The 25,865-nt window shown below is 40.7% G+C and overlaps 1 protein-coding gene, 1 long non-coding RNA gene and 1 pseudogene across 6 annotated transcripts in view; 1 reads left to right on the plus strand and 2 right to left on the minus strand.

Moving 5' to 3' along the window:
* Positions 1 to 25,865, minus strand: part of COL14A1 (collagen type XIV alpha 1 chain) — a 224,969-nt gene that overhangs the window by 183,175 nt on the left and 15,929 nt on the right. For 2 of the 5 annotated variants that reach the window (XM_019716662.2, XM_019716740.2), the window contains exon 1: positions 15,815 to 15,954. The exons of 1 other annotated variant lie outside the window; for it this stretch is intronic. The gene's annotated coding sequence lies outside the window, so the exon portion shown is untranslated. Of the gene's footprint in view, positions 1 to 15,814; positions 16,062 to 25,865 lie in introns of those variants that run through there. 2 more of the 5 variants (XM_019716514.2, XM_074317020.1) reach the window with 2 other exon arrangements.
* On the minus strand, positions 9,653 to 10,831 carry LOC109434122 (large ribosomal subunit protein uL30; annotated as a pseudogene).
* Positions 16,271 to 21,752, plus strand: LOC141567797 (uncharacterized). Its single transcript, XR_012490639.1, has 2 exons — positions 16,271 to 16,379; positions 21,426 to 21,752. It is a non-coding gene; the product is annotated as an uncharacterized LOC141567797 (long non-coding RNA).

Consider the following 25,865-nt stretch of genomic DNA (forward strand, 5'->3'; position numbering starts at 1 on the left):
TTATTCTAGAGTAATACAGTGTATCCAGAGGAATAAATATTTGTATTTCTTTCAAGCAAGCAATCATTCTTTTGTGTTTCCAATTAAAGGGAAATACAAATGCTTTGATAATCATATAATCAAGTTAAGATCCTATAATAAAATTAAAGAATGTACTCATTTGTGCTTAGGGGTCCAAAAAAACTCTTCGCCTACCAGCCTGTCATAGTTCCAAAATGGTAATTACTAAAGAATATTTCCTTGGATTAAGACACTCATATACAGGGAGCTCCTTAAAATTCCCAGTGAAATCAGCAACACATTAAGTTTGGCGTTAATGTGTATATGGCATTTTAGCCTGGATTAATTTATTACAGGTTAGTAAACCAACCATTTGTCAGGGCACAGAGGAAATGAGACAAACGATGAGTCAATTTTGATGAAAAATACAGGAGAAGAGACCCTGGGACATCACAGGACCCTCAGCATACAGAGGCAATTAGGAGATTAGGTGGATTATCCAAAGGGGTGTGAGTAATCCTTACATAGACAGAAGGTAGGAATCAGGAGACTTGAAAAGATAAGGGAGCAGGCTGCAGCCTTATCACAACCAAGCCATCAATACGTCTGCCGGTCAGCCAGAGAGCTATCCATGACACCCGAAGAAAACTACAGCAGCAGAATCACGTCTCCAAGTCAAAAAAACAAAAAAATTCTTTCTAAGGTTTTATTCCCCAAACATTATAACCACAGGTTCCAATCAGAACAAGGCAAAGAGGAGAGGTAAGGAAACAGGTACGTGTCTTTTTGTCATGCACTTTAAGATCAGAGGACTTTTATCAGACAGTATTATATGCGCACAATAATGTTATATAGCAGAAAGAGATCCTTTGACAAGCCACAATCCAATAGCCTTTCTCTGTTCTCATCAAAGCACTGCAGTTCCTATATTTTAAAGCAATACTTAACATGCCTCAGTGGAAGTTAATCTGCATTTCACATAATTTAAATAAATAAATAAATACTACCCAAGTCTTGACGACTGTTTTTTGAAAACTGAGTATTATTTAGTATAGCCATAGCTTATCTTTAATTTCTTCCTTTTTTGCTGTTTACTTTAAATTAGGATGAGTAATACCATATTGGAGAAGTGGAATTTTAGTTTTCCCAAGGTTTTCTGCCAAGTCTCTAAATATTTTGGACAGCAAAATAGGGGCAAGAAAAACCCCAGTTCCTATTAAAGTGTCATGATATAGTTTAACATTTACCAAAATGTCAAAGCCTAATTGGTCGAAATGTTGCCCAAAAGCCTGCACAAAACAATTCTGCCTTCATTTTTATTTTTTTTTAAACATCATGATAAAAATGGCTACTTAGCTCTTAGTTCAGAAGACATAAACCAATTTGGGTAAAGTTGATCATGTTTAGCACAAATTTTCTCAACACACTGTCACGATTTTGTAATCAGTAACTTAAAACTATCCCCCATTAGGGCTAAATTACCCCTTCTTCTACTTTATATGTTTTGTTTTACTAAATCTCAATTGTATGGTTAAATTTAACAAGAAGCAAAGGCCCTGAGTGCAGCTCATTTGATCAAAATTCCTTATAATATTACTCTAAAGTTTTTGTAAACCATTCATACACACACGTGCACATGTGCACACACACACACACAGATTTACATACATACGTACACCCAAACATTGGATAATGTTCTATTCAATCAGTGCTGACTTACAAAATAAAAAACAAAGAACATAAACTTAAACAAAATTGTAGCTAGCCATCGGCATACCAGGTCCTGAGAGAGATCATTTATAGTTTTACAATTTTCATCCCAACAATCACTTATTAAGAGTCCTACTATAGAACCAAAGCTCTCTACTTGATAGCAGGGAAGATACAAAAGTTCATATTATATGATCCCTGCCCTCAGTCAGCTCACTTACCATTTTATGGACAAGGATGAATGCAAGCAAATATACCCGCATTGCAAAATTAAATGAGATAAGCATGAAAGGGAACAGAGTTATCACGAAGTTGCAGTATACATGGAAACCTGGGAATTAGGAAGACAGTCCTGCCCATAATTGGCTGCAGGCCCTTGGCTAACTGGTTTAACCACTCTATGACTTGATTTCTTTATCAGTAAAACGTGCACATTAATATCTACTTTATAGAATGATTGTGATCATATAAATAATGTACTCAAAACACAGGCAGCTCTCAAAACTAGTAGCATGTTGGCAACAGGTCTAACTAGTAGTATGTTCGCAACAGATTGAATGAACACAAAGAATATTACTTTTTTACAAAGGAAAGGGGAATGATACTAATCAGTGAATTTGCTAGTTGGGTGGATACTAAGAGGAAGGGAAATCAAGAAGTCTTTATCTCCCACATCATATTAAGGTTGTGGGACTAATTTGACATGAAGTTGTAGGCAAAAACCGAAGACCCAGATAATGACAGAGGCACAATATTTGCTTGGGTGAATGGCTTTAACTTTTTAAAATACATTCCTATCGTTTTTATCATCTTCCGGAGGACAGCTCTATGTGGGTTCAAAATAATCAACCATATAGAGATATGGAAGATTTGACTTACAGAGATTCATAGACTTAGAAAAAGACTTAGCTGTTCTAGTTAAGTTCATGCAAAGAAGATTGGAAAGAAATGAGAATGTTTAACTTAAGCATGTTTTAATTAAGCCTAGGAAAAATAAGACTCAGAAGCACCTAATGGTTGTCTTCAAATATCTGAAGCACTTTCATGTGGAAGATAAAACGAGATTATTTTGTGCAGCTTGTGCAAATAGAATTTGAATCAATGGACTGATCCACAGAGATGTGTGTTCGGATAAAAAAAATTCTCTAACACTTAGAACAGGTTCTTCTCTTTTACTAGATAGAAGCTCTGAGGTAGAAGCTGGCTAAGTTTTGGCAGAAGCAGGAATTCCATTATAAAAGGGAGTCCTGAATTTGTGGACAGGGTATTAGACATAATGACCTCTAAGATGCCTTCCCCAACTCTACATGGTTAAAATTTCAATATCCACTTTATAGCAGGAGAATTGTATAGTCAATTGATGATCTAGGTCATACAGATTTGTAGATAAGAAAGCAAAGGCTAAAAACAGGTCTAATGTATTAGCCCCGTGTGTTGACCTTGCTTAGTGTTCTTTAATTTTCTCTCTAGTGAAAATATCATTCTCCTCACATCCAGAATAATCAAAAGTTTTCAGGATTAGCTAATGCTGTCTACTTAAAAACAAGCCCTGGGGAAAGTTAGTGGTTACTACTTTTATCTATTAGCATCACAGCATTGTAGGAAACAACTCTAAATGAGGAATAAAGACCTAGTTTTATTACTATTAGCTTGGTCATTAGCCTTTTTACCCCTAAGCGAACTCCCCACTGTGCATGGCATTGTGACTAGAAAGCAAGTGGAAAGCCACAGTCTTATTAGCATAAAGTGTGGATGAGTAGCAGAGTTCAGGAATGACAGAGACAGAAATTAAGAAAGGATGTGTCAGAGAAGAGTGAGTCACAGTGAAGCGAAATAAAATCTGCATAAAAACTCCCCTTAAATACTGGACATTTCAGAATAAAGGGTCATTAATCAGGAAAACTTAATCACAAATGTGCATGCACTTAATAACAGAGTTTCAAAAATCCACAAAACAAGAACTGATAGCACTACAAAAAGAAATAAGCAAAGTTAGAGATATTGACTCACTTCTATGGAACTGATAGAACAATTTAACAAAATATCAGTAAGGATATAGAAAATGTGAACAACTCTATCAATTAACTGATATTTATTGAACACTACATCCAACAACTGGAGAATATATTTTTTCTTTTGAGTGTACATGGAAAATTTTACAAAATAGGCCATATTCTGGCCTATTTAAATGAGATAAAATAAAATGAGATAAATTTCAAATATATTAAAATAAATTTCAAAAGATTAAAATATTACAGAGTATGTTTTCTGACAACAGAATTAAATTAGAAATCAAAAATAAAATATCTTTACAAATTAAAAATATTTAAAAAGTATACAACATGTTTCTAGTTAATCCATGGGTCAAAGGAGAAATCACAATGGAAAATTTGAAAATACTTGGAAGGAAATAAAAATTAAAAAAATAATACATAAAAAATTTTGGATGCAACTAAAGAAGTAGAGAGAAATTTATAGTTAAAATGTTTACATAAAAAAGAAAATTTAAAATTAATGATCTAATTTTCCACCTAAAGAAGCCAGATAAAGACAAATTAAGTTGAAGAATGGGGTTAATGAAGAGTAATATATATATATAATATATATATTATATATATAAATGAAAACTAACAAAGCTGAAATATGCTTCTTTGAAATATTAATAAAATTAAAAAATCTTTAGAAAGAGTGATCAAGGAACAAAGATAGAAAACACAATTAACAATACCAGGAAGAGTTGCACTACATATTTCACACACCAACACATGATAAAAAAGAAAAATATTAATAACTTTATGCTAATAAATCCAACAATTTAGCTTAATTAGAAAAAAAATTCCTTGAAATACTCTACTTGCTAAAACAGATACATGAAGAAATAGAAAATCCAAATAGCCATATATCTATTACAGAGGTTGAATTTGTTATTAAAAATACTCCCACAAAATAAATTGCAGCCCTAGATGGTTTCATTGGTGAATTCTATCAAATATTTAAGGAAATTATGTCAATTCCACACAGATCCTTTTAGAAAACAGAAGCGAGCCAGCATAATATTTTATCAAAAACAGACATCATTACAAAAATAAAATGTACAGAATATCCCTCATGAACATATACAAAAATCCTTTACAAAATATTATATGATCAAATAACAGTCAGCAATATAAAAATAATAATCATTACCACATAGATTTTATTCTAGGAATGTAAGATTTGTCTAATATTCTAATATCAATATCATTAAGCATGTTAACAGACTAAAATATAGATAGATTGATTGATTGAATACCAGGGGTGACCAAAAAATATGGACAAATGGATACTTTGGTCAGTGTTGCTCAAGCAGTAGTTCACCGTAATCAGAAGTGTTTAGATGCTGATGGTAACCACTTTGAGCACCTCTTACAATTGCAGAAGTCAAACATGACTTGTATTCATTTGTTATTGGTATACATTGAGTATTACAATTTTAGTAGCTTTTTCCTTTCTTAAAATGTGTATACATTTGTTTGGCACCCTCTGTATATCATCTCAATTAAAGCAGAAAAAGCATTTGAGAAAATTTACTACCCATTCATGTTTAAAAAGAAATTCAGCAAACTTAGAAGGGAACTTCATCAATGTGATAAAGGGCATCGATGAAAACCCCACAGCTAATATCATATTTAATGGTGAAATAGTGAATGCTTCTCTACTAAGATCAAGTATAGGACAAGGGTGTCAACATTGTAACATCTTACCATTTCAATCAATAGTGAACTAGCGGTTCTAACCAGCACAATGATGTAAGAAAAATAATAATAAAAGGCAAAACAAAAGGGAAGGAAGAAGTAAAACTGTCTTTATTTACAATCAACATGATTTACATGATTGTTTACATAGAAAATCCTAAAGAACATACCAAAGAAACAAAACCTACTTGAACTACCATTTCCCAAAAAATAAGACCTAGCCAGCCCATCATCTCTAATGCATCTTTTGGAGCAAAAATTAATAAGACCTGGTATTATATTATATTATGTTATATAGTATAATATAATATAAGACCGGGTCTTATAGTAAAATAAGACCGGGTCTTATATTAATTTTTGCTCCAAAAATGCATTAGAGCTAATGGTCCAGCTAGGTCTTACTTTCGGGGAAACACAGTAATAAGTAGAGGAAGGCTGAGGACTTGGATCAAAAGGCAAAGGTAAATCATACTCTTACAGTAGCAAACAAATAAAAAAGGAAATATTTTTTAATTCCATTTACAATAACATCAAAAAACACAAAATATTTAGAAATTAGTAAGATATGGAAGTCCTCTACACTACTTCCTGTAAAAACTACAAAAAAATACAAAACTGTATTCCTGAGAGAGATTAAAGCAGACCTAAGCAAATAGAATAGTGTACTATGTCCATGGGTTGAAAACCTCAACATTGTTAGAATGTCCTCAAATTAATGTGTAGATTCAAAGCACTCTTAATCAAAATCTCAACAAGTTGTTTATAGGCATTGACAAATTGATTCTAAGTACTGCATTAAAATGCAAAGAATTTGGAAGAGCTAAGAACAATCTTTAAAAAGGACAAAGTCAGACGACTTACAACTCCTAATAGCAAGCCTTACTATAAAGCAACTATAAGAACAAGAGAGAGACATCTTATTCTTTTGATTTAGAGCCCAAACTGGGCTCTATTTGCTAATATGCTATTCATATTAATAAATATACTACTATACTAACAAATGAAACTAGTCTGTGACTTTCTTATTTTATGCTGTGTCAAGTTTTTATGTTAGTATTACTTTTCAGATTTTATAAAAATAAATTTGAAGCTTCCTTTCTTTCTATATATGTTACTATGGGACAGTTATACCATTGGTATCATTGTTTCTTTACTATATTGTTGGCATTCAATTGCAAAACCATAGAGGTTTGGCATTTGGGGGAGGCTACTTTTTAACAAACCATTTCAAAATTTTATGCCTACTGTTTTATTCGTAATTTCTGTATAATCTAGGGCAATTTGTAGAATCAATTTCAGCAATTTGCATTTTGTTTAAAAAGAATCCATTTCATCTAAGTTTTCTAATTTATTTTCCTACAATTATTTTAGTTACTTTCAATTACTTAAATGTCGTCTAGTTTTGTGATTGTTTTCCATTCTCATTTCTTATCTTGTGCATTTGGGCTCCTCTCGTTTTGCTTTTTAAAATACAAAAAACTGAATCAAAGTCACAACATCAAAAAGGGAAAGAAATAGTAAAATAGTAATAAGGAAGGGGGAGGAGAGGGAAAATTATAAAGATGAGGATGAGGAGGCAGAGGAAACAAAGAAAAAAACAAGGGAATGAGAAAGAGAGAAAAGACAGAAAGGATCCAAGAACACTTTCCAGGATAGATGGGCCAATGTTGCCTAGACTGGTACTACACAAAATAGCTAGTCTGTGAACTATTCATTACTGGTCCACACGTGAGATTAGGGTTTCCAGGTGGGAATTCCTGCCCATACTCAGGAATTTTTTTCACTTTCCCATTCCCGAATCCGAGAAAATTTGGTCGGGAAATCAGTTCCTTGAACCCAGTAATACCCACAATGAGAAATAAACGTTCTACTCATAATGTATCTCTTAGACATTTTTCCTATTTATTGCTAGGGTTTCTGGGCAGGAATTCCCACCCATTCTCAGGAATTTTTTTCATTTTTCTATTCCCGAATCCCAAGAAATTTTGGTTGGGAAATCGGGAAAATCAGCTCCTTGAACCCAGGTGATTGGTAGTACCCGACCTCACTTTGTGGAAATGATTCATTGTGGAGAACAGAAAACAGTTTATATCTTGAGATTCAGGAATGGGAAAGCGAATAAAATTGCTGAAAACACCCTATGTGAGATAAAAGAGTTTATGCAAAAATGTAAATTGGTGCATTGTTTTGCTTCCTTCATCAAGAAAGCTTTTCTATGAAAAAAATATCTCAGTTGAACTAACAGTGTGCTTGGTAATATGTTTGATTTACGTCCTGGTCCAGTTTTATCTCATCGGGGGAAGTAACAGTTTGTGGGTAGCAGCAACCAGCAGACCACAGTGTGAATAGCAGGGGCCTAGATCCCTCACCAGCCAGACCTGCAATGGATTGTATCTGTTCCTTATCCCACTGCAAATATCCAGCTAACTTCATGGCCTCAGTAACTATTTTTACCTTCTGGGTCTTAGGCACTAGAAGACATCTAGATGAACAATTTAACCCATCATTTAAAAGGGTCAAAGTGCATAACAGGAGAAGGCTGAGCCATCCCAAAAGGATAGCAAATTGGAGTGACAGCTCCTTGACTCAGGAATGTTCCATCACCTGGCTCTTCTCTCTCTCTCTCTCTCTCTCTCTCTCTCTCTCTCTCTCTCTCTCTCTCTCAGACTGACATAGCTCCCCCATCAAAGAAATGGGGGATTGCTTTTGACTACACTCTATCACCTACAAGCATTATGCGTAGCTGCACATCTCAGCACAGACATCCCATCCTTCACAAAGGCTCCCCTGATCTTCCAAGTCTGGGCCAGACGCTCCTCCTGTGGTTCCTTCAGTAGTAATCTTTATAGGCCACCCTGGAACACTTAACACTGTGTTCTAATTGCCTATTTGCATTTCTACCTACCAAAGTGTGTTATTCACCATTATACTTTGAGTGCTTAGCATAGTTCCAGTACGTGGCAGGAGGCAGGACTGGGACGTAGAGAAAGAATGGAAGCAAAAAAACTGCAGAACACTGCTTTTAGCTATCAAATTAATGCACTCCTCTTTACAAAACCAGACAGAAAACTATCCAGGAACAGACCTTTATCCAGTAAGGGGTCCCCTGAGTACCCCTAGTTATAGACACATCCTGAGACATCCGGATGGTCTCAGCAAAGCCCAGCCTCCTTCTGGATCAATCACGCAACCCAGGTAATTTCTGAGAGGAAAGAGACAAACACTGCTCCCTAAAATTCAAAGTTAGGGACGCCTGCCAGTCTAGCTCCAACAAAGGCCCATTGGCAGGAAAGTTTGTCAAAAACACTGATAAAGAATTGCCTTGAAGAAATGGGGAATCTAGGCTCTAAGCCCTGTCTTAAATAGACAGTCAACTTTGACTACTTCCCATAGCTTTTCTAGTCACAGTCCCCTTAAAAAATGGAACAGAGAAAGAAGGAGGAAAGTGGGAAGAAGAAAAAAGAAAAGTGGAAAAAAAAAGAAGCAGGAGAGAAGAGGAACCATTTTTGTCTTCGAGGCTCTGCACTAAGACCATCCCAGATCTTAAAACTACCGTATAGGGTGGCTACTGTTCTCTGTTTTCTGGATGAGAAAACAGAATTTCAGAAAGGTTAAGAAACATGGACAGGGTGGCCAGATGGCTCAATTGGTTGGAGCGCGGGCTCTCAACCACAAGGTTGCCAGTCCGATTCCTCGACTCCCGCAAGGGATGGTGGGCAGCGCTCCCTGCAACTAACAACAGCAACTGGAACTGGAGCTGAGCTGCACCCCCTGCAACTAAGATTGAAAGGACAACAAATTGGCTTGGAAAAGTTCCAGAAGTACACACTGTTCCCCAATAAAGTCTTGTTCCCCTTCCCCAATAAAAAAACCTTAAAAAAAAAAAAAAGAAAGAAAGAAAGGTGGACAGGGGCACGAAAGGAGCAGGTTTAGATTGCAGCCATATCTGTCTGCCTTTTATCTTTGTTTCAGCTACTAAATTTTATGGCCTCGGTGGACGCCATTCATTTCCAGTCACACATCCCTCCCCCTCAAAGAAGCTGATGGAGACCATGTGTAATGGGATCTGAGTTCAAATCTCAGAGAGACTTTTCTTTTTTGACAACTGAGCACTGTTTTTGTGCTCCAATTGTATTTCAAGTTCTTTCCAAAACAAGGCCTTAGGAATCCCCAGGTTCAAGTATGCCTCTGGATTTGGCTCACCGACATCTTGTACTCATGCTTGAGTATTCATTCACCAACATTAAACCCCTGGGTAGAAGATTTGACGAAACAGGACCCTTCATCCATGGCATGAGTCCTTTGCTGATTTCAGTGGTGGCAGCAGCCACCAACATAGAAAACATCCAGACTTTTCCTTTGGAACTGGGCTATGATGAGACGTGCCTGCCGGGAATATTGCCTTCTTTTCCCTGATCCTTCCTCTCTAGTTTCTGAAGATACAGCCGAAAATAATCTTCTTTGAAGATACTGGACAATTCCAAAAAATAAACACTTGCTTCCAATGCATTGTGCTTTCAGATATTCTGGGTTTAGTTTAGCTGCCGGATCAGCTGGTTGATGCGTTCACCTCCATAGCCAGGTGAGCCCACCTCCCTGAGGAAGCCCACCTATTCTCAGCAGTGTGATGGGCCACTGAGAGATGGAAAGGGCACCAGAGCCCTGAGACCACCTGGAAATACTTCCCCGGGGGAGGCAATTTCATGAATGAGGTCTTCTAAGCAAATCACACCACTTCCCCAGGTGCTCCTCAATCACTGTGTTGTCTGTCAAAGGGATGATTTTATTCCTGACTTTAGCTTGTCCACGTTTCAAGATGAGTTCCCGGACAGACTTCAGATTTGGAGATCTCCAGGTTCTCCAAAAGGTTCCACCACACGCAGTGTTTTTATACTTTGGGGGGCGGGGTCACTTTGAAAAAAATACCACTGAAAATTTTCTTTAGGCGAAGCCTTGCAATGGTCCTCTGCACCACTAAACTCACCCCATTAATCCCTCGGATGCGTACAACAGAGGCCAAGGCCAAACCAGGAGGTTTCGCTTCTAGTCATCCGAGGCGCACCTTGTCACGCATCGTGTAGGAACCATTCCAGTCGCTTAAAGCTGAGCTCTTTTCCTTTCCTCTACTCCTTCTTTTCCAAAAGTGCCTGCTTTGCCTGCATAGCTTTGGAGGCCTGATACGCCCTCGTCTTTTTCAGGAGATTTCCTGGAACCAAAGGGATCTTTTTGTCTTTGCCTGACTTCCCCTGGAAGGTGGGTGCTGTTCCTCCGGTTTCCGCACGGTGGCGCTGCTCCAGGAAGAAACAAGGGCGATCTCGGTACCCTTTTCGCAGCGTAGAGAGAGCTGAGAGGCTATGGCTATGGCTCTCACGTGTGGGTGGAGGTGTTTATGGATGATTTAGGATGGTAAAAAATGCAGCTCCAATTTCATCTGCCCAGCTTCATCCCTGGGCCTTTGATCTGTACCTTAGTTTCCTTTACCCTTAAAAAGTACATAATAATGACCTGACCTAATAGCCTTATGAGGGTTATATGAGCTACTCCATTATAAAGCGCTTGACACAGTCTGACAGTAAGCACTCAACATTGTGTTAATTATTAGTGCTGGAGTGAAAACTAGAGGTTCCACCTTGCCATCTCAGACAAAACCTTCTCTCATACAGCTTTTACCACCTGGAATATGCTTCTTTCTCTTCTGGTCTTCATAAAACAACGAAAAACAACTCAACTTGTCTTTCCTGGAAACCCCTAGAACATCTAATGTGCATAGGAGTTACCTGAGGATCTTGTTAAAAATGAAACACAGGGACTTTTCTTAATCATGTATTTGTTACTTGCTGATTTTGTGACCCCAGGCAAGTAGTTTATATCCCTGAAGCTCAGTGACCTTATCTCTAAATTGCGAGATTTAAGTGTGTTTCTGAAAGAGAAAAGAGTAGGTACTCAGTAAGTACTAAAAAAGAAAAAAACAATGCCAGCACTTCCACCACACACACACACACACAAAGTCTGACAATTAAGTTCCTGAACTTGTTGCAGCGATGTTGCTAACCTTTTTTGATATCAGAGGGATTATTCATTATGAATTTGTACTAACTGGACAAACAGTTAACCAAATTTCTATTTGGAAGTGCGGAAAAGGCTGTGTGAAAAAGTTAGACGACCTGAACTTTTTGTCAAAAGTTCATGGCTCTTGCATCACAACAATGTACCAGCTCACAGGGCACTGTCTGTGAGGGAGCTTTTAGCCAGTAAACAAATAACTGTATAGGAACACCCTCCCTACTCACCTGATCTGGCCCCCAATGACTTCTTTCTTTACCCAAAGATAAAGGAAATAGTGAAAGGAAGACATTTTGATAACATTCAGGACATCAAGGGTAATACAATGACAGCTCTGGTAGCCATTCCAGAAAAAGAGTTCAAAAATTGCTTTGAAGGGTGGACTAGGCACTGGCATCAGTGCATAGCTTCCCAAGGGGAGTACTTCAAAGGTGACTGTAGTGATATTCAGCAATGAGGTATGTAGCACTTTTTCTAGGATGAGTTCACAAACTTAATTGTTTGACCTCGTACATACACACAAACACAAACACACACACACACATACACACGCCACCCGCACCAGAACAGGATGAGGTTTTGTCTTCACTCAATGCATATTTTATATAGAAGTATGTACCTGGATCCCTGACACTTTTATTTAAGTATAGAAGGAGCAAGAGGAGATTGTTTTCCTGACATCCAGCACTAAGAAAGGAAGTTTGTTTTGTCACTTGTCTTTTACCCCCTCCCCACGTGGGGCTGGCCTCTGTTCCCCAGGCTGCGATCTAGTGTATTTACCAACAACCTTGGTCCAGACAAACTGTCAAAATCCCAGATAATTTCTTGGCTCAGTGTTGTACAAACAACACCATTTTGGCCTAAAGCAGGAGGGATGGGAGGGGGTCCAAGTCCCTGCAGAAAAAGCTCATAAGTAGCTTTGATTAACTGCCTCCAGCCACATATTTGTTTTTACAACAACAGATGAGGAAGGAGGACTGGAGGAAGATAAGGATCTGAGTCAGACCCCCACCCATCTTAGGAGGTCACGCCCTCTGATGGAAGAGCAGGCACCACCTTTTCCGCCAAATCAATATGTAACTCCCTCACCCCACCCAGCAAACTATAAGTCCTCAGGACAAGGGATCTAGGGCTCTCTCTCTCTCTCTCTCTCCCTCTCCCACCTTGGCTAGGCCCATCATTCCCTTCCTTCAGAATGTATCACTAATAAACCCTGCTTGCATATTAATCAGCTTGCTGACCTTTTTTTTTTTTTTTTTTAAACATTTTTTATTAGTTTCAGGTGCACAAACCAATGTAATAGTTAGACATTTATCATTTATATCCCTCACTCAGTGACAACCCCCTCCCCCATCCACTACTCCTCTGATTTCACAGTCATTACATTTCCAGTCTCTGTTCCTAATGCTGTACTCCGCTTCTTGTAACCATATATATATATACATATATATATATATATATATATATATATATCATTGTAGTTGACATTCATTATTGTTCAGCTTCAGCTTCAGGTGTACAGTGCAGTGATCAGGCATCTACATCATCCCTGAGCTGGTCTCCCTAATGAGACAAGTGTCCATCCGATACCCTACAAGATTTTTACATTATTGATTACATTCCCCAAATTGACTTTTGTATCCCCGTGGCAATCTCGGCTTGCTAACCTTTGATCTTCACTGCATCAGCAAGAACTGAGACTCCTTTAACACAGCAATTCAAGAAGGACCTTGTCCTTTAAAGGAATTTTAGGTTTCATTGAAGGGCCAGAAAACAGCAGTCATTTGGCTGTGTTTGGATTAAAATGACAGCAAACTGTCTCCAGAGTCACATAACTGCAGAGACTGTCAGCTGAAAACACGTTTTGTGTTTTAGTGTGTGTGTGTGTGTGAGAGAGAGAGAGAGAGATATTTATTAAGTGACACTAAGAAGTATTTAAGAGCCAAAGAGAACACCCCCCCACCCCAAGGGGCCTTTTTGGTTGGCTAGGGTTGCCCCTCAAATCATACCAATTTGCTCAGCCCATTCTTAAGGCCAGCCCCGGCTGATTCTGAGAACCGAGACATGACTAGACGGCCCCAAAAGTTCTCTGAAATCCTCAGCTGGACCATGAGCAGCAGGATAAGGGCCAAAGGCCTCCTCCCATCAATCCTGGAGCTTGGGACCCACCCAAAACTGCTCCAGGAAGTCTAATGGGTTCCAAGTAATCCTATTCAGGGAATTACTGAGAGGCCTCACCAGTGTGGCTCTGTCCTTTCAAAGGGACCCCCAGGAGGTCAGGGTTACAGTGGAGGTTCAGGTCCATCCTGGCTCAGGGCTCCCCTGGCAGGAGGAGATGCCAGTGTTTAGTGAGAGAGTATTTTATACATCATGGATAAATCTCAGAAACACTTTGCTAGGTGAAAGAAGCCAGTCACAAAGGACCACACACATGTTGTATGCTTCCATTTGTATGAAATGTCAACAAAGTAGATTAGTAGTCGCCAGGGGCTGGGTGGGATGGGTGATAGCAGGTTGGAAAGAAATGGGAAGTTACTACTGTTAACAGGTATGGAATTTCTTTTTGGAGTGATAAAAATGTTCTAAAACTGATTGTGGTGATGGTTGCTTACTGAAAACCACAGAACTGTACACTTGTACAGTATATGAATTACGTCCTAATAAAGCTACGTTTTAAAAAATACTACCCTGAAGTCTGTCTTACCGTAACCACACTATTGGGGCCATATTCAGATGAAATCCATCCAAGATGTTCTTTTGGTGCAGCCAAAAATCCAAATGCTATTCGTTCATTCATTCATTCTAAATTTACCGTGTTCTCCATGTGCAGAACCAGACCACCTTGTCAGAAACAAACACGAGTTCTCCTCGTGTCACCCAGCATAACTCGGTTTGCTGGATTTGAGTAGGGCCTCTATTATATGCTGCAGCTAGGACAGGCCCCCTTGTCCTCTGGAGGGGAGGATCCCCAGAGCTTCAGGAAAACTTTTTTTCATTTCTACTCCCCAGAGTCACCAGTTTTATCCCCAGTTGTCTTTGTTCCTGCCCACTCCCATCTCTTGCAGCTGCTGCCAGCTCTGGATTCTCAGAAACTTCCAGAAGGGACTCCAAAACTTCCAGCGGGAATCGGGCTCTCAGTAGCAGCTCCAGAAAGAAGTCTCAGGGAGAAATGCAGGCCTCTGTAAGAGCTGCTCCCAAGCCCCATTTGGGCCCTTTCCCTAAGGACGAATCCAAAGCCCACACCTGTGCACAAGTGGCAACCCCTGGTCAACCCTGAGCTCATGCGCCAGAGGGCGTGCTTCCCACCTAGGACCCAAGAACCCAGATCCAAAATCGAGTGCCTGTGGTCTGGGGCTTGCAGAGGCCGTCCAGAACATTACCTAGTACTGAAGCCACTCCAGTGGCCCCACGTGGGCTCCTCTTGGCCCAGCCCTAATCCTATCTTGCCTGTGTGCGCTGCACGCCAAAGCTCAGCTCTGTCGGACGCATCTTCACCCAGAAGCTGGAGGCTTAAGGCAGAGAGGGGTCCAGAAGGATAAAGTGGGGTAAGGTGAGGGGTGGAAAAGCCTGGGCGGAGAGGACACTCCAACACAGTCTGGTGATGCATCTCAAAGCCGAAACCTCCTGGGTCCAGACACCCAAAGCAAAACGCGCAAAGCATTGGAGTTTCCTGACGCAGAGACATCGAAGCGTGTCTGCCGCCAACATCCTCCATCAATGAGCTCTGTCTGGCTGCCCTCCTGGCGTCTAGCGCCGGGTACCCGGTACTAATCTACGGCAGTAGCAAGGAGTGGCTGGGCGAGTTGTCCCCCATCATCTCTCCAGGTGCTCTCCCAAACAACCCCAAGTACAACCTAAATAAAAACGGCGCGCTTTCTATTTATAAATAGCCCTCCAAGACAAGTCCCTAAGCCCCTTTCTCAGCAGATTAACGCTTTTACTAAGCCCCTTCTACTTGGAAGTGCTGGTGTCGCCACTGTCTCGAATTCGGACCCGCTTCTACCCCCCGCGCGCTCACAGCACCCAAGTACAGGGGAAAGCTCCGGGGAGCAACACAAGGCATCGTCACTGTCTATGCATTCGCATCACTCCGCTCCTCCAGTCTCCCTGCGCAGTGACCTCCGCGAGGAGGCAGACGGGTGCACAGTCCCATCCCACCCCGAAGGTAGGTCCCCGGGCCATCCACGGCGCGCGCGTAGAGAAAGTCTATGAATTGCACTGCGTCTGCAGGTGGCTCTCCCTTTCCACTTTTCCTTCCTCGCGAATAAACTTTTCAAGGCCAGCGCGAAGGAAGGTAGAGAACTGACCTGTGCAGGGCAAGGTTCCAGCCCAGATTGGGGACCTCTCGGTGCCTAGGGAAGATCCAAGCTCCACCGCAAGTTGGTTCTTGGCGGCGCACGGCTGTTGCTTGCTTCCCGCCTTGAGTCCCCTTTAATTAGCTTCTCTCTCTCTCCCTCTCCGTCTCCCTCTCCCTCTCCCGCTCCCCCTCCCAACTGCCTGGAGCTGCCTCCTCGTCTCCAGCTCTTCCCTCCTGCTGGGCGACCAGGATCAGATAAGAGAAAAGGAAGGCCAGTAGGCGGCCAATTATAGAGCGGAAGGTGGCCGAGGGGGCGGAGGTTGGGGAGGTGGGAGGCAAGCCTAAATCCCAACGTCCCCCCCCCCCCGCCTTATCTCCTCCTCTTCTCCCCACCCCCGCCCCACAGAAGATGCTCTGAGGAGCCCGCCCCGCTCCGCGCACGCGCTCCCGCAGACCTGGCTACCGCCTCAGGTGCGCAGCTGAGTGTTACGTGCTTGGAGAGCCTCATTTTCCCCTCCACTCGGACCTGCGCTAGTGTGGGACTGCTAAACCAGGCGCCGCGCTCGCTTTGGAAGGTGAGGGGCCCTCCGGTACACAGGTGCTGTGTGCCCACTCCCCCATTCCCAAAGACCAGCCTTGCCTTCCTGCGCCAAGGACCCTGCCCTCAGGGGCCTGTACCCACTACAAAGTGTTACCCTGCCTGGGGTCCTCGCCCTCCCTTTCCGAACAATTCTGAACAAGAACTACAAAACTCCAACGCAGCGATCTTCCAACTTCAGTGTGCAGGAGAATGATCTGGGGGTATTGAAATAGACATTTTTGTAAATTTAAAGGGAAGAATGTGGGCAGTTTCCTGTGGTTGGACTTCCCAACCTGCGCACCCCCACTCGCACAGGTCCTGATTTAACAGATCTGGGCTGAGGCCAGTTATCCAACACCCCGGTGGTTCTAATCCATGCAGATCGCCCTCAGAGAGGCTCACCCTGCGACGGGAAGCACGGGAGGCGGGCCAAAGCCCTGCGCCGGGTCTCGAGGGACTGGTCTTGCACCGTCACCCGCTAAGGCCCCTTAGAGAGTCCTTATCGTTACCCATTTTCGAACCGTGCAAACAAATGCCCCGCGGCGTCCTTTGCAATCCAGCTTATTACTGCGCCCAAATGTTGGGGAGGGAGGTACAGAAACTGAGAATTTAGCAAGAACCTATTTTTGTGAGGACATACTTTCACGCCTTGGCAAAATGAAAAAAAGGGTATTTCACCACCGCTCAAGGGTGGTGATGGAGAGAAGAGAAAGGGCAAGTGGTACTCTTAAAAGGTCCCTGAACCTCATTCCATTGTGCCCAGCTGAGAATCCAGAAAGAGGGGCTGTGGCGTCTTTCAAGGGTGTCCTTGCGACATTCTAACCGTCCCAACAGTGAGAATGCAAATTCTGGGAAATTGCAGGATGTTTGCATCCTTTTGCCTATGCTCTGAACTTCCCCGCTAGTCCTGCTGTTGGAGTGGAAAGGGTCCACTCCAGCCCCACCGCCGCCCTGCGTCTACTGGTCCCTTTCCAACTTGGCCTCACTTCAGGGCGGGGTCCGAGCAAGGCGCCGTTTTGCTTCTGCGCTTCACTGAATGCAATTCTCTGGGGTCAGGCAGCCCGCGCAGCCTTTTTTAGGAGACAAGCTCTAAGTCCAGCAGCTCCAGAGGCAATACTAGAAGGCTGCGAGCGCCACCTGGTGTGTGCGCTGCGGTTTGGGATAGGGCGGGAACTGGAAAGCTCTCCATCCACCCGAGATTGACACGCAGGGACCAGAAAGCCTGAAATGCAGTCTTTATTCCTGGAAATAACTACCACTTTGGTTAGATCTTCTTTTCTCTGCACCCTGCTGCCATGCAAGTGCCTACTACGCTCATATTCTGTTTCCCCCTTTCATTAATAAATTCTACTCTTACGTCCTTCATTTTCACCAATATAGTATAAGCTTAGCTTTTCTTGTAATTCCCTTGGAGTAGGTAGTGGCTTGTTAGCACAAAGTTTTAGGTAAAGAAGGAGACAACGTATTTATAATGGAATTATAGAAACTAAGAAATGAGGAATTGGATGATTTTAAAATGTGAAATAAATACAAAAATCCATATACAGCAAATAGAGAAGCATAATATTTGTTTGATAGAAATCTTATACAATAATGTATATTGATTCTATAATGGTATAAAATATTATTACTTTTTAAAATTCTAACTCACCCTTCCTCTCTTTAACTTTTGACATCTTGCATTGCACTTTTCATGTAGATAAACTTCAGTTAATGTTGAATTTGAATGGCTGGTTTCAACTTAAGTTTCCATTAAGTTGCAGTTGTGTGTGAATTTCCAGCCCTTTCAAGGAATGTTTATTCAAGATTTATCTTAGGTCAGCCCTCGGATTCTGATAGAATACTGAGAATTGAATCATTGCTACAAGACCAGGAGACCCCTCTAATGGTCTCTCCCCTTAATCTAGGAAAAATTACATCTGAATGAATATGTGAATATCTGGGGCTTTTTCAAATATCCAAAAATTCCAGCTTCCCACAGCAATCAATTCCAGGACTCAACAACTCTTCTTAGAGTGTCATCCTGAGTTTGTCACATGACTATGATTTTGTTTTTCTGGAAGGACTACACACACACACACACACACACACACACACACAGTTGCCTTTCTCCTCTCAGTCCACTGAAACTTTGGAGGAAGACTTTGGACTCAAGGGGCGGACCCAAGGGGCGGCTCGGCCCCTTGGTTGTGTCACTTTGATGAAGTTATTTTATCTCTCTGAGCCTAATTCCTCAGGTATAAGAAGCGGTTAATTAACTATACCTCAGGGAACAGTCATGCGGATGAAATGACTGATGTGTTTATGGACCTAACCCATCATAAATAATAAATGGCAGTTCTATTACCCAAACTGGGACTATCCCCTTTTTGCCCATTGGAAATGGCTATACTCTCACCAGCAGCCACCTCCAGAAAAGTCTCCCTGCAATGTTTCTCAACAGAGGCATCTCTGGCATTGAGGGTAGAACAGCATGACTACATCAGTCATTAGGACATTTATTATTCCTGACTCCGTCACCAAATTCCAATAGCACCCTCCCCATCTCCTAGCCATTGTGAAAATCAAATACCACCACACATTTCCTCATATACTCTGCAGCAAACTATAGTTTTCAGCTTCATGAATTATTGGCTGTTCTAGTCCAAACCCTCTGTAACAGCCAGCTATGACTTTTCTTCAGCCTGGCATCCATCCCTCCGTCTTTTGGTAACAGAGAGTTCATACTCAGCTGTTAGGCAGGTACCAGCTGATAACAGTACACCATACCTATGAACAATAATCATGGCCCAAGCCACTACTCCCATGTTCCCCCTCCATACTGGGATGGTTCCCCCATCCCTACTCTTGTGACTTAGTATTTGCCCTGATCTTGCAACAGCACAGCTGGTAACAGAAGGCTAACCCCTAGCACAGCAGGCAACCTTCAGGATCCTGCCCCATAGTCAAGGGTTGATGTACCTTCTAATTGATTGCTGTCCCTGCATACCAGCTGTTAAATACTTTGTATCTCATCCTGGGGTAACAGGGCTCTGAGGTCTTTGAGGAAATTGCCTCCATGCCACTGGATACAGTTGTGATGGAACTGTCATTCAGAGTGTTCTGTTATCCTCTAGCCAAATGAGAGCATAAGCTCTAAACTAGACCAACCAGATACTCTCTCCCTCAAATGTGAGTATAAAGTGATGAGATACAAGGGTGGAAAAAATTGTTTGCCGAATTTTTATCTCAATTCACCCTAGCAATGAGGACTGAAGGAACAAAAACAACTCCTTATACATACACATAGCTCTAACATCCAGCAGAAACACAGCTGTACCAGTTGTTGAAATATTGAATAGTTCCATACTGGTTGGTAATAGCTGCCTCCCCACAATCCTGAATGTCCTCTCCACCATCTCCTTTCTGGGACCACTAACCCAGATCTCCATTTGATCCAGCAATTGAACAGTTAATTCTTGTGCTATGGTCTGAAAAGTTGTATCTCCCCACAATTCATGTGTTGAAATTCAAACCTCCAAAGGTGATGGTATTAGGAGGTGGAACCTTTCAGAGATGCTAAAATCATCAGGGTAGAACCCTCATGAATGGGATTCGTGCCTCGTACAAGAGACCCCAGAGAGATTCCCTACCTCCTTGTACCATGTGAGAATACAACAACAAATCTGGTGCCTGGAAGAGAAACATTACCCCATTACAGCGGCACCCTGAGCTCAGATTTCCAGCCTCCAGAACTGTGAGAAATACATTTCTGTTGTTTATAAACCACCCCCATTGGTGGTATTTTGTTACAGGAGCCCAAACAGACTAACGCACCCTACATCAGCAAAGGGCTTCTAGGTCCCTGCTCAAGAGTGGCGCCTGGCACCCCTTCCCATTGACCTGTGCCTGTGCCATGTTGTCGTTCAATCTTTTGATGACCAGCCCTGCCCAGAGCTCCAGAACACCTTTAGCTCCTGTCCTTCCTGAGCTTTTGTCTCTGTTCTGTGTGCTACCCCATTTTCACCGAGTCTGATTTCTTTCCCTGCTAATGGAGGAACCCCAATGGAGTCAGTCTTCCCTTTACCAATCCTGAAGCTGAGACCAAGGACAGGAAGGAACCTGTCCAAGCTCACACAGAGAATTACAACACTAGAATGCAAATGTCTTAACTCCCAGGCCAAAGCTTTTCCCACTCCAGTGCACTGGCCCCTGTCTGAACAATAGTAGCCATGCCTCCTATGCTTGTGTAGGGTTTTCACTTTCCAAAGTGCATTTGGGTACATCGTTCTGTTTTAACACATTGACTCTGTAAGGTAAGAATCACTCTGGAGGATAAAATCATGTTGTCTGATTCTGTCTTTTGTGTTGCTGGAGATCCCCCCTTCTCTTCACAGTCACCTTTCATGTTCTTGAACCAGTGATAAAGACATTCCTCTCCCTCTCTGCTCCATGACCCAGATCAAAGTCAGGACCATAAAAGCGGCCAAGCTTTTCATGTGTGACAGCACCCTGTCAGTGTACGTGTGTTGCATAAAAGGGTCTATTCATAGCATTTATAATAGGACTGGAGCAGGCCTAAGAGGTTATATACTGGGGATGCCAAAAAAAAATGTATACACATGACTTGTATTTATCTTGTGTTATCGGTATATATTATTACAATTTTAATACAGTTTTCCCTTTCTTAAAATGTGTATACATTTTTTTGGCACCCTCTGTATTTGTGCTAACAGTTGAAGAGTTAACCCTTGTGCTGTGGTCTGAATGTTTGTGTCTCCCCACAATTCATATGTGGAAATCCTAACCGCCAAAGGTCTTTCTCTTTCTTAGTATATTTGATATCCTGTCACTTTGCAAATGAAGAAATTGAGATCCAATGAGTTAAGTCCTCCATCCAATCCCCAGAAATAGTCAGTGACAGATTTTGCTAGATTCAATATCATCTGACAATAAGCCCAGACTCATTCCAATAATAATAACAATAATGATAATAATAATAATAATAATACCATAAGAAGAAGAATTGTTATTCACTCTGTTCTTTTTTTTTTGCTCACAGTGGCCCATGCGGGGATCAAACCGACAACGTTCGTGCTACCAGCACCACGCTCTAACCAACCGCGCTAACTGGCTACCTCCAAGAATTGTTATCGAGAGTCCTTTGGGTACCAAACATTTTGGGAAAGCTCACTCGGACAATTTTAATTTTAAAAATTATTATTTTATGAAAGTAATTCGTACATGTAATTTTAAAATTCAAATAATACTAAAAGCTTGTTTTTAAAAATTATCTTGCTTGTCAGAAGTAACCATTTTTTAACTTGTTGAGCAGTTTTTTTCTGGCATTTTCAAATCTCCATATTTCTAAATAAAATGCATGTATTTATATGTGTTTGTTAATCAATTGGCAGCATCGCTTACATATGTTCTGTGACAGTAGAAGGGGATGTAGCTCTCTGAGGCTGCCATCCCCTCTTCTCTTCTATCTCCCTGTTACGATTAGACTACACTTTTTTTTTTTTTTGCTATAATATATATATATATATTTGCTATAATATATATATATATATTTGCTATAATATATATATATAGCATATGACTAGAAATGCTGAATATGGATTTCTAGTCATATTCAGCATTTCTAGTCATATGCTATACAAACATCATTCATCTAAAAGCACCATAATGTACTATAATTATTTTCCCTTTCTACTTTTAGTTTTTCCTGAAGTTCATAATTACCTTGCTTTTCAATTTGCTTCATTTTCTTTTGCTAATCTTTCCAACTACTGCTTCCAATAACATCTCAGTACAATGTTTCATACGGTCACTTATATCAGGTAAAAAAAAAAAAAATAAAAAAAAAAAGCATTGCTCCTGCTTCAGGAAGGTTGCCCCTCAGACAGGCTGCTTAATTTTCATCCTGACCTTTGCTTCTCTGCCGTACTTGGAGTTTCCTCTGCCTTTCTCCAAGATTGGCTTCCCTGTTTAATGGAGAACATGTCTTCCTCTTTCTTAGTATATTCCCTTGTTTTGGTTCAATACTTCCTCCAAGACATTTCTCTTGGTTGGAAAGCTGGTTCAACAGTAGCAGACAGGGTGATGACAGCCCTTGAGTCATGCTACTCCAATCTGGATGGCTGCCCTCTGTACCTGAAGCACAATTACTATTCTGGGGTCCTCTCTCTGTCTCTCCTGTGCTCAATATCCTGTTTTCAATTTTGCACATCTTCTAGGTCAAATTTTACTCCCTGGTTTTGATGAAGGGCATCTTCTAATGGTATTCTAAGATAGGTGCATGGGGATGGAGAGAAACATTTTTGAGGTTCTGCATGTATTTACGCTCAAATTTTATTACTAGTCTGGCTATGCATAGAGTTCTAGCTTAAAATAACTTTCCTTCAAAATTCTGAGGGCACTGGCTCCTTATTTCTTCCAGCGTTGCTATTGTGATGAACAGTTGGGTCAATTCCATCCAGGAAGAACCTGCCTTTCCCTCCTTTGAACTCTTATGGTAATTATTGTCTAGTTTTGAAAAAAAAAATCACATATTACTTTGAAAGAGTTCCTTTCTTGCTGTCAACTCTGGTTGATATTTTATAGATTTCTTTCTTACCTGTCCAGGTAGAATGTGTGCTTCCTGGTAGATAATATAATAATGGTTAAGATATGGATTCTGCAGAGTTCTGGTACCATTGCTAACCTTGGGTAAGTTACTAAAACTCTTGTTCTTGTTTCCTAATTTGTAAAATGGGGACGGTAAGAGTACCTACCTCATGGGCATGTCATGATTATTAAATGAATTAACCTACTGAGTATAATTAATCCATTAAATCCCTTAGAAGAGTGTCAGACACAGTAAGGTCTCACTGGGAGATGATATTACATACGACTGTGTATCCTCTACTTTTTTTATTCCATCCTTTTGTATAACAGGGTCCTAATACATATATGCGTGCATTGAAATTTTACTCTTATAAAACATAGATAACACATACCAAAAATAAACAGTACAAATATTTGCACAAAAGTGCGTCCTAAATGTTCAGACAATAATGAAGAATGTTTCTTGACCAATTTGTAGAATGTACTTTTTCAAGAAATAAGGTGGCAATGCCCTCAAAATTTTGAAGGAAAATTATTTTAAGCTAGAATTCTATGCACAGCCAAACTAGTAATAAAAGTGCATATCAATGAACAGACTACATGCCCAACTCTAGTAGAATCCTAATAGTTTTAATATCTGCACTTCTAGAAGCAATCAGGCTAATACAGCTCTGCAAAAGTCTATAATTTTATGCTGTACTGCTGTACTGAATTCTTTTTCCTAAGTATTCAATTTGCCATTATTTAATCCTGAAAGACTGATGTCATTGTGAAGCATGTCACTGGGTTAATCAGCAGCCTGGCGCCTTCCTTATAATAGGGATTCAACAAAGGCATGTCAACTTAAATTTATTTCAATGGGAATCCGAAGGGGGCGGTCCCAAATGGTTACAGAAGTTTCTCTGCTTTGGCTTTTCCTGTGTAAAAGCTATCAATTATAAGTCTTCTTCAGAGAAACAGATGTGCTAATATCAACTCTGACATAGGGCCTTACTCATAGCGGTGAATTGAATGAAATTAATCCATTATGCCTCCTCAGTTCTTCTCACATAGCTCTCATCAGTTTCAAGTCATCAACCTAAATCTATGTGTGGCGGTCTGACTAATAGGGCAGGTGACAGAAGCCTCAGGAACCAGCCACTTATTTACATATTCATTCAATCAGTAAATACGTTTTCAACACTTATGACCTTCCAGGTGATATTGTGGGTATTGGGAATACACAGTAAAGAAAGGAAGTTCCTGCTTCTTGGAACTTACGCATGGTGGGGAAGAGATAGAAAACACATAAGTCAATAAATACACATATCATAATGTCATTGGTAAGTGCTGGAAAAAAGAATAACACAAGGAACGGAAATGGGGAGGTCCCCATAGAGGGCATTTGAGAAGAGACTGAATGAAGACAGGAAGCCAACCTTGGAACTAACTGGAGGATAGGCAGAGAGAACTTAAAAATGCTAAGTCTCTGAGGATGGTGTAACTGCAAGGAGGCCAGTGAGGCATAAGAGGAGTGAGCAAGATGGGTGCAATTGAGGAATAAGCCCAGAGGTGTTTGGGTCCAGATAGTATAAAGCCTGTAGGTCAAAACTTTGGATTTTACTCTGCATGAGAAGGGGAGTTCTAATCATGAGTGATGTGGTTGGATAACCACAAACCTATGAATATGTTTCTAGAAAGAGCACACAGTATCATTCATTTAGAAAAATAAATGGAGGCATGAAAAAAATTAAGAAAAAGAGATCCTGTAGACAGATTCCCAGGAAGCACGGTGTCTTCAGGATGGAGTTCAACTTGCTACATAATTAATTCTCTGGATTTTTCAAATACCACAAAACACTTCCATTTAGAAACGCAGAACCATAAAGGGTTAGGCAGATTCCTTGTCTAGAAATATCCTGCATGGGGATCCAGGCTTAAACTGGGGGAGAAATGCTGACAAATTTCAGCCCATTCCAAACCTCCTTCAAAGTGAACTTGCCAAGTCTGATCTGTCAGCATTTGTGATAATGAAGTAATTTATGATGGCCAGTGATGATAGAATTGAACAAGATTTCCAAATATTTTCTTACTTCACAGGACAAAAACGCATTTCCATCTAAGAGATTCCAACAATCAAAATAAATGTGTCCTTCTGATCTTTCAAATTAGTAGATGTAACATGGTCGATTTTACTACTGGGATGCAATTTACATTCATTTATAACACTATAAAAGCTTTTAGTAATTTAGTTAGTACTTAAACCCAACCACATGTAGAGGAAGCAAAATTTTTGTTGTTGAGGGTCTGAAATTCTGATAAACCTGAAGTATGTCTCAGAAAGTAGTTCCCTCTAAAAATTATGAATATAGTTTATACACTTGAACTTCATACTTTAAATGACTGTTGGTCCTCACTACATCTGCGGAGCTATCTGAAAGAAAAGAATTGACTTGGATGGCCTTACACAGTCTTTCCTTTTAATCTAATTTTATGATGCATGCAAGTGGAATTCTTCTGGAGTCTCAAGTGTATTCTTTTTGTTGTCCCAAACTTTTTCATTATATCACAGCAGCTGCTTTTATGCACAGTTGGTCTTGTCAGGGTGGCGTTTTCTTGCACATTTGCCAAGAAAAGGGTCTGTTATTGTGTCCTCGTAGCTCATGGTCTTCTGATTCCCATACTAAATTTCTGTCTCTATACTTATCTAATCAATTCTAGAAAGGTCCATTAACAAGATAGATTCTAAAAGAGTTAAAAGCTGTAAGACTCTTCATCTGGAGTTCGTTAAATGAGGTAGTGGGGGGGGGGGGGGGAATGAAAAACGATTCCAAGCAGGGAACACATACAAAATAATGGAATCATCACTGGAAGGGATTTAGGGAGTTATTTTCCAGGGAAGACATCATCTTAC

Source organism: Rhinolophus sinicus, linkage group LG12 (genome assembly GCF_036562045.2).
Source record: "Rhinolophus sinicus isolate RSC01 linkage group LG12, ASM3656204v1, whole genome shotgun sequence".
Lineage (NCBI taxonomy): Eukaryota > Metazoa > Chordata > Mammalia > Chiroptera > Rhinolophidae > Rhinolophus > Rhinolophus sinicus.